The 8,447-nt window shown below is 31.1% G+C and overlaps 1 pseudogene; it reads right to left on the bottom strand.

Moving 5' to 3' along the window:
• Positions 1-3,372: 3,372 nt before the first annotated feature.
• Positions 3,373-6,062, bottom strand: LOC148607769 (uncharacterized; annotated as a pseudogene).
• Positions 6,063-8,447: the final 2,385 nt, after the last annotated feature.

The following is an 8,447-nucleotide window of genomic DNA, read 5'->3' as shown; positions in this document are numbered from 1 at the left end:
GAGTCCCAGTTGCTCATTTGCTATTGTTACTTTGTATGTATAATTTAATTACTTTATTTTCTTTGTTGTGTATGTCTGTTTTCCATGTCTGGTATTTGTCCCTGGATTACATTCTTTTGATTACTGCTATAAAGTTGCTACCCTTGATTACTCTTTAAATGCATATTTTTATTTTAAATTTCACGGTTACCTATTACCCGTCACAAAACATCTTTAGAATATCATATACTTTGATTATACACCCAAAGTGTTTGTTGATTTATTTAAGAACATTTTCGGTATTCTATTTCGTAATATCATGGTCTGAGCATGTGCGTGTATTACGTGTATTTTAGTGAACTTACAAATGCTTCATCTCCATTTACAGACTTAGTAGAACTCTTATGATAACAACTGCGTCCGATAACTTTAAAAGGGCAGTCAACTATCAATAAAAAATAACATGTGCGTTATTTGAGAAAACTACAATAAATTAACTTCACAGTTATTTATATTAGTTCTATACAGGTTTGTATCCTTAGAGACTAGAAAGAAGGATAATGATGCATATCAACCCGATAAACAACCGAATTATTTTTTGAACTAATAAAAACTCACAGTACGCATTTACTTAACATATCCATGTTAATGATTCACGTATAACTAAATATAGTTTCTTATGTACTTACTTTGCTATATTGGTTGGCTTGAACGGTTAATTAAATACCAATTAACATAAAATTCAAACACTGCAAATGGTAAAGTGAATCACAGTGAAGACAAACCCATCAAACAAACGAGGCTTTTTAGTCTACATAAGCTATACTTTGACATAACGATATTTATTTCTGCACAGTCACATTGCTCTTTTTAGAAAATCGTACATTCATCTCCCACTACAGTCAACTAATGCAAAGTGCCAATTTCTAGTACTATCAATATCATTCTTATCCACAAGGCGCAACATCCGAATAAATGACTAACTGGTTATGTGATCAGTAACTGTATCTGAACAAGAAATAAACCAGAATTTAGTGGACTTTCGACGTGCTTGAACCACCTTCTGTCTGCTACTAAATAAAAAATATAATAAAATCTATGTGAAAACTTACATCCTGAGGTGAAGTCATTTTGTCTTAATAACTTGCTGATTTTAAAAAGTTAAACAGATGATGCACTTAAACCATTTCGTACTTTTTTCAAACATCTAAACACTCACACAAACATAAAGGAGGTATTAGATACTTCCATCTGTATTTAGTGAGTAGTGAGGGCAAGCTTGTCATTTTCAATGTTAAGACTGTCATTGTTATTAAACATGGCTTATGGGAACGTAAATATTGGGCCCTGTTAATATTTCTATCATTATACATAAGCTCTGATAAAGCATAGTAGGCAGAAAGAACGACAAAACCTATAACTCCTAAAATAATAACAATTTAAGAACGCCGCTTAGACGACACTTGCTGATCTAGTATAATTTCGAGATTGGACTGAGCTTTTTAGTTGAGCAGCTAAATGTTTTAGTTCATCTGTTATCTGTGTCAGAATTTTCGAGCATCCTAAATGACAACGTAAATCATAAACATTTATTATTATGTATGGTTTTGAATTAGAAACGTTTAACATATTTTTTATCAATCAGACGAAAGTTTATTATAACGGCTCACTTGGTGCTCACTGGATGCCCAATTCATTTAATTTGAATTTACCTTGGCTTTCCCGTCTACCAAATTGGCGATACCGTGCGGCAATTTTGTCTGTTCGTAAGGGGAAAGATTGCAGGATTGGAAGGTGTTACTTGTAAATTGCCTCAAAGTTCGAATACTATTAAACTACCAGATAATTAACATATGTAAACATACCAGGTTCCAATGATTTTCATTCATTAAATATATAAGGGTCTTGCAAATTCCCAACGATGTAAGAACTGTCAAATTTGCGAAGAAAATTTGTTTTCGTTCCCTCAACACCACATGCATTAAGTTGAGCACCCTAAGGCCACTCGGCCAGCTAGCCTATGCTTTCGCTGGACGGGTCATTTCTTCTCTTAGGATGAACCTAGGGTTGTAACTGTTAAAATATTTAAGAATAAGAGTATTGCATGTGCAGTGGAGATTGTCAGTAAATATAAAGCAAAAAAAAAACGTATTGAATACGCTTATGTCAACTAAATATCGAGCGCACCGATACCTCTGGTTGGCCAGTGTCCCATATGTGTTACCCTTCTTACTTGAAATCGTGTATCAGCTTCAAATTCAAAGTAACGCCATGGTCAGGTTTCAAAAGTTAAATATCAGAAAGGTAAGAAATTAAAACTCTTCATACATGCTAAAAATGATTTCAATAAAACATATTATAGTATTTACCTTCCTCTTTGAATTTACAATCCACCTGTTGTTGTATCAATTTCTTTACTTCTTGGTTAAAATTCTTCATGCCTAAATTTGCACTCAGTGGCGCGTTTACCTTGTCAGTAAGTCCAACTTGAAATGCTATCGCACCATTGCAAGTTAAATTTGAAATAAATGCCATTACAACCACAAAACGTGATCATGATATAAAAGAAAACATTTCCAAAATCTAGACGTCAAATTCTGCTTTAATCTAAATAAATACTAAGTGTGTGCTTGCTTCCGTTTTTTTTTGCTCATTGTCTGTAGTGCCTCTTGACATCGTTCAGAAAAAAGTATCAATTAAGGCAAAAATTTTTCAATTTGTTAAGAATTTACAATACTATAGTCATTCATTATTTAATTTAATCTCATGATTAGAATTTATTTCTATCAAATTAGTTTGGTTTTTAGAAAAAAAACTCAGATGCAACATATTGCTTTTTTGGGTTGATATCAGGTAAATAAAAACCTATTGGTAATAGCTATAAAGAAAGGTCCAACGAGGAATATCTTAAGTACTAGTACCAATGAAATGATGCCTTTTCAGTCTACGTAAGCTATATTTTAACTATAATCATTTCTGTATTCAGATCTGCACTCTTGAGAAAATAATACATTTATCTCCCACTAAAATCAACAAAAACAAAAAAAAAAAACAAAAACAAAAACAAAAACAAAAACAGAATAAATTTAAAATATATGCTGAATGGTGAGTATACGCCTTAATGTATCCGTGAATCGCACCTTTGAATTATATGATATAAAAGTTGTCCAACTTTCCCCGTTAACCTGTGAAAAAGTACCAAAAACTAAGAGCAACAATATATCTTAGCCGAGGCTATATATGGTTTTCGAACTTTATCTGTTGATTTTTTCCTCATTTTAACGACGTGAATGAAAAAGAAAAAACACAACACAAAACAAAACGGAATGCGTGTTCTGAATTTGAGAGAGAGTGAAACCAGTAAATAACAAACGGCTTTACCAGTGTACTTCCTTGTGTATATAGATCAATAAAATGTTTTATTCAGACAAAACAGTAAATGTTTGGTATAACAATTGATCATAATGGTTTTTTCTGCAAATAATCAAGTAGTACATTTAATTTATAACATAGTAATAGCAAAAATCATAAAACTCAAAACATACATGGAAATGAAGACACTTAAAAACAACACCAAACAAAGCAAAACAAAACAAGCAGTATCAGAACTTAAATAAAGTGTCTAGTGTCATTCATTTTTCACAAATGTAACCCCCAACATCATAACTTCCAAAGCAGGGGACATCATACATATTATAGTTGTCATGTTTGAAGAAAAACAAACAGTCATGTGGGTTGTGCACGTTTCCATTCGGTTCTCCGGCAGCAAATGCAAAGTAGTCCATCTTTGTCATTTTACCATGCTTAATCCATCGCCAATCTCCATGTGGCAAATAACGATTTACATTTCATCCTCCAAGGTAATAGTGCATACTTTTTTCTGAAGTAAAAATCTACATATGACAGTAACTATCGATAATGAATACTAAAATGGATTTATTCTAAAGTATTTTTTCATCAGAAAGAGGTTTCTACGAACTTTTTTTGCCCTGCAAAGCACTCATAATAACCATTTACAGTCATAATAGTCACAAAGGCATTGGAAACAAAAACTGCTTGCCATGTAGAAAAGGAAGTTTATGTTGCGCATATGTGGCAAAACAAATAATTATATTAAATATTGTTATCATTTTTAATTTATTTCTAAACAAATCTGATTTGTACATCTTACTACTTTATTTCGAACGATTTTTCTAGTGTGAATTATAGGAAACTGTATCAAATGGTATATATTTTTCAATGTAAATCTTGTTCATACATGCATGGATGCGTTACAATGGCAATGTTTCAACAGCTTTTATGTTTTGATTTCACCTTTATTGATATTATTGATGTACTAAGCGTAAAAAGTTGGTAACTGTCGTGTTTGATTGTTGCCAGAAGAGATTTTCTTGCATAACAATAAAGTGCGATACCGAATCAATCTAACATTGCTTACTATGATTATCATAAATAGTTTGGTTTCATTTCAATTCAACAAAAAAAAAATTGAATAGTTAAACGACCTTTCCTAATAATGACATACTGCAAAATTTGACTTGTCCCTTTATTCCGCTTGGTGATAGTTGATTTAAGTAGCATGGCTTCTTCAAGCGTCTCAAAGTTAGCAAGGTATCCACCCAGACGTAGACACACAGCCTGTTATTGAAGAGGAAGACATATAATGAAACTGTTACAACGAATAAACACCACTTTAATGAAATGGATATTTAGTGTTCTTTTCTCTTCTATTTTCAAATTTAGATGTTTAAATATATAAATATAAAAAAAGCAAAAACAAAAACAAAAACGCAAAAAACACAAATAAAAAAAAAATTAAAAAAAGCAAAAACAAAATAAGCTAAAAAAAAACCAAAAAATCAAAATTAATCAGGTTATGATTTCTTATATTATTGAAATCATATCATTAATCGAATTTCTTAAAATGTACCCAGCACTTTCTGGACTTGCAAAACAACGCATAAAATTATATCTTGTCCTTACAAAGGCTTCATCTCCATAAAAAAGCTTCTTTGCATCAGAACTGATAAAATAACAGCTCTCTCCGAATTGATCAAAGGGCAGGGAACACTTAGCTGCTTATAATAGAGAAAAATACACAAACACATTTTTAAAATATATTTTCATGTGTTTCAAAACATATGGAAACATATGTTTAGAACCAGTATGGAAATATTTATATTTTTTGCACGTTGAAAGTAAAATCTAGGGAATCAAGATTCTAGCGGAAATCAAAAGAATGTTATCCAGCTGCACAAATCTTGAATTGCAACAGTCCAAATGAAAACATCTGTTTTGTAATTAAATAATCTGGGAAATATTTGTTTTCCTATTTCATGTATTATTTCAATGAAATATTATCATGTAATCAAAACACATGCTTTTCTTATATTTTTCAGAGTGGTCGTAAACATGTAAAAAGCTCATGAAAAACATATGTTGCAATTGGTTTTGTTTTGAGTTTAAGAAATCGATGTTCCTTTTTTATCATACAGTTTCACTATAAGTACTGTGTCTGTGCAAAATAAAACATCGATGAGATAATTAAATGTTCTTCTCAAATTTTGGATCCCAATACTCTGTGAAATACGAAAGGATAAGGTACACCTTGGGTGTTTTTTTTTGCCCCCAATAGACTGAAATTCTAAACACGGTAATAGAATCAGCATTTTTGTTGAAGAATTAATTTAGAACAACTACATTAGCATATAAGATATTTGTTGTTAGTTCTTATTGAGCAATGACAAGTAAAACATAGCTAAAAACTAATTATTTTGCTAAAATAGCTAAAATGTGGTACAAAATTGATCATTTTATTTTTCAAAATTTATTATGCCAATGTATACCCAACAAATCTTCATGTGTACTAGGTAATTTTCTTCCAGGTTTTGTATAATTTAAGAAAACTGGCCATCTTGACCAGTAATTTTAACTCACATATGCAGTACAGATAGGTTATAAGTATAAAGAATCAAACTTAAGGTTTTACATTTTTGTTCAAACATCAATTTTCATAAAAATAAGATGGTCAATTTCACCCATAAATGTACCATGAAACCGCGAACGAAATTGCATACCTCCATAATTACATTACAGGAACAGCTGTTATGATTTTTTTTGGATATATCACGAAAAAGAGATAAAAAAAACACCAAAAAAACAAAACATAAAACAAAACAAAACAAAAACAAAAACAAAAACAAAACAAAACAAAAACAAAAACAAAAAACAAAACAAAAAACAAGTAAACAAAAAAAGAAAATAAAATAAACACGTATACAATTTTATATTTAACCACTTTTCCTCCCATCAAAAATGTGTATTATAAGGACATACATATTGAAAGATGAATACAACGTGTTCTGTTCACGTATGATTAAATGAATAATTAAAATATATTCATTGGTACAAATGCATTTGCGGATATTGGCCTGATAAAGTAAACATATTTCAACCAAAACCTTTAGACCTGAAGATTGTGTTTATTGTTAAAACATTATAGAAACTAACCAACCTTTGTTCCGTTCATGAACCTTGGGAAGAAACCGTTTTATTGATTAGGAAAATGTACTCAAAACATCAATTTTAAGATAAAGCAAGTTTTGCATTTTTTACCAATGACCAAACGACATTGATAACGCCTCAATAATTGTTAATTAATTTAATGCAATTGAAGTATTGAGTATTTCAATACCTCCAATTTTTTTTTTACGGTGACAGAAAATGTGGGGAAATTTTGCTAATTTTATAAAAAAAAAACCCAAACTATTTTTAGGAATAACGGTAATGAGATGACTAGTGCCCAGAGGAGATACTTTATAACTGAAATATTGATAAAATTGATCAATGTTACTTTGTCATAGTCACGTGGATGTCGTAGTTCATGAAAACTACGAAATGTGATTTTAAACAAAATATTTTCAATAATACACGAGCAATACAACTTTCACCGCTAATTGTATGATAATTATTCAGTCAAACAGATTATTCACGTAATGAAATCGGCACAAACAGTGATTGACAACCCTAATATTTTTATGCAATCGTTGCATTCTATGTGTCTGCTACGACTTGGTATCGCGGCATGAAAATTGTAGTAAGCAAGTATCCTCTGGTTACAATTTGTTAAGGGTTTACTTTGTTTCAAACCATTTCAAACAATCAAGTCTTAGCATAATAGACATTTGTTGGGCAAATTATCATCTCAGTGGTGAGACTGTGTAACAATGTTGGTCTATTTAAATCTAATCTTGTTTTTGCGCTAATTGTTGAGGAGTCCGGCTGTAGTCTACAATTCCTTATATTTATATTACGTTTGAATCATGACATTTATATTTTTCAATTATTTAGACACACGTAAAATACAAGCATACATACTTCTCACCTTGTTGTTTAAACCATTAATTCACCTGTTGCTGTATTACATCATTTATGTCTTCATGATTTGCATTTGGAGGCACATTCAAACTGTGTGTATGTCTTCTCAGAAATAATAATGCATCTTCAGATGGGAATATCGAAATAAGTGCCAAAACTAAACGGAACCGCTGTATCCTACTTCTGGTGTTGTATCAAATGTGTTATGACAGCAATGTCTTAGCTAGTATTTGAAGTGCTCTTATATTTATGTATGTTGTTTATATGAACATCAAAGGAAATTATGTCATAACTTCAATTGTTGCTCATTTGCTACTTACTTGATATATTGCGTTCAGAAACACTTTAAAATTGTTTACAAATAACAAGGTTTTACGTTTCTCTTATTCAAAGGCAATGTCTTAATGACCTTGTCCTATAATACAGAAGTGCAATGTATATGTTACCTGATTACATTGTAAGCAACCATTAACACACGATTCTTATCTAAATTAAAGCACCAGCGGTGAAGATCTTCATGAACTAGTCCTTATCATATAACTTTATATTTAAGATTTAGGGTCGTGGTCGTCAATTTGAACCGCAAGGAACCACAGACATATTTGATTCGACTTGCATATATTCAAGCCGGGAATTCATTACAGAATAAGACATTGTACATGTACATTTTGGATGTAGTATAGTACATGGGATACGATTATCCAAATATACCCCGTTCACCAACCCCAATATGATTTTCACGTATCCAAATACCTCCAATTTACAAAAAAATAAGCAGAAGCATTTTTGTATTTTATTGCAATTTTGTTTTGCTTCTTGAAGCTGCTGCTTCACTATAAAGATATCATCAAACAGACTTCATATGGTATCCTGAAGCCTGCGTTAACACATGCGGTTTTAGAGTTATATGCTATTTGAATATACCTCAGCATGAACCAAAATGCTATTTATTAACATATAAGCTATGTAAAGATGACATATTAGGCACTATCGATATACCAACGTCTCAAATATAATATAAGGAGGTAGACCTAGGGTAAGGGACACAACTCTTACAAATCATTGAAACGTTTGTATGCAGCATTTAACAT

Source organism: Perna viridis, chromosome 9 (genome assembly GCF_037379345.1).
Source record: "Perna viridis isolate PV_CMFRI_1.1 ecotype Kerala chromosome 9, ASM3737934v1, whole genome shotgun sequence".
In the NCBI taxonomy this organism is placed as follows: domain Eukaryota; kingdom Metazoa; phylum Mollusca; class Bivalvia; order Mytilida; family Mytilidae; genus Perna; species Perna viridis.
This window is presented reverse-complemented; position numbering and strand designations above follow the sequence as displayed.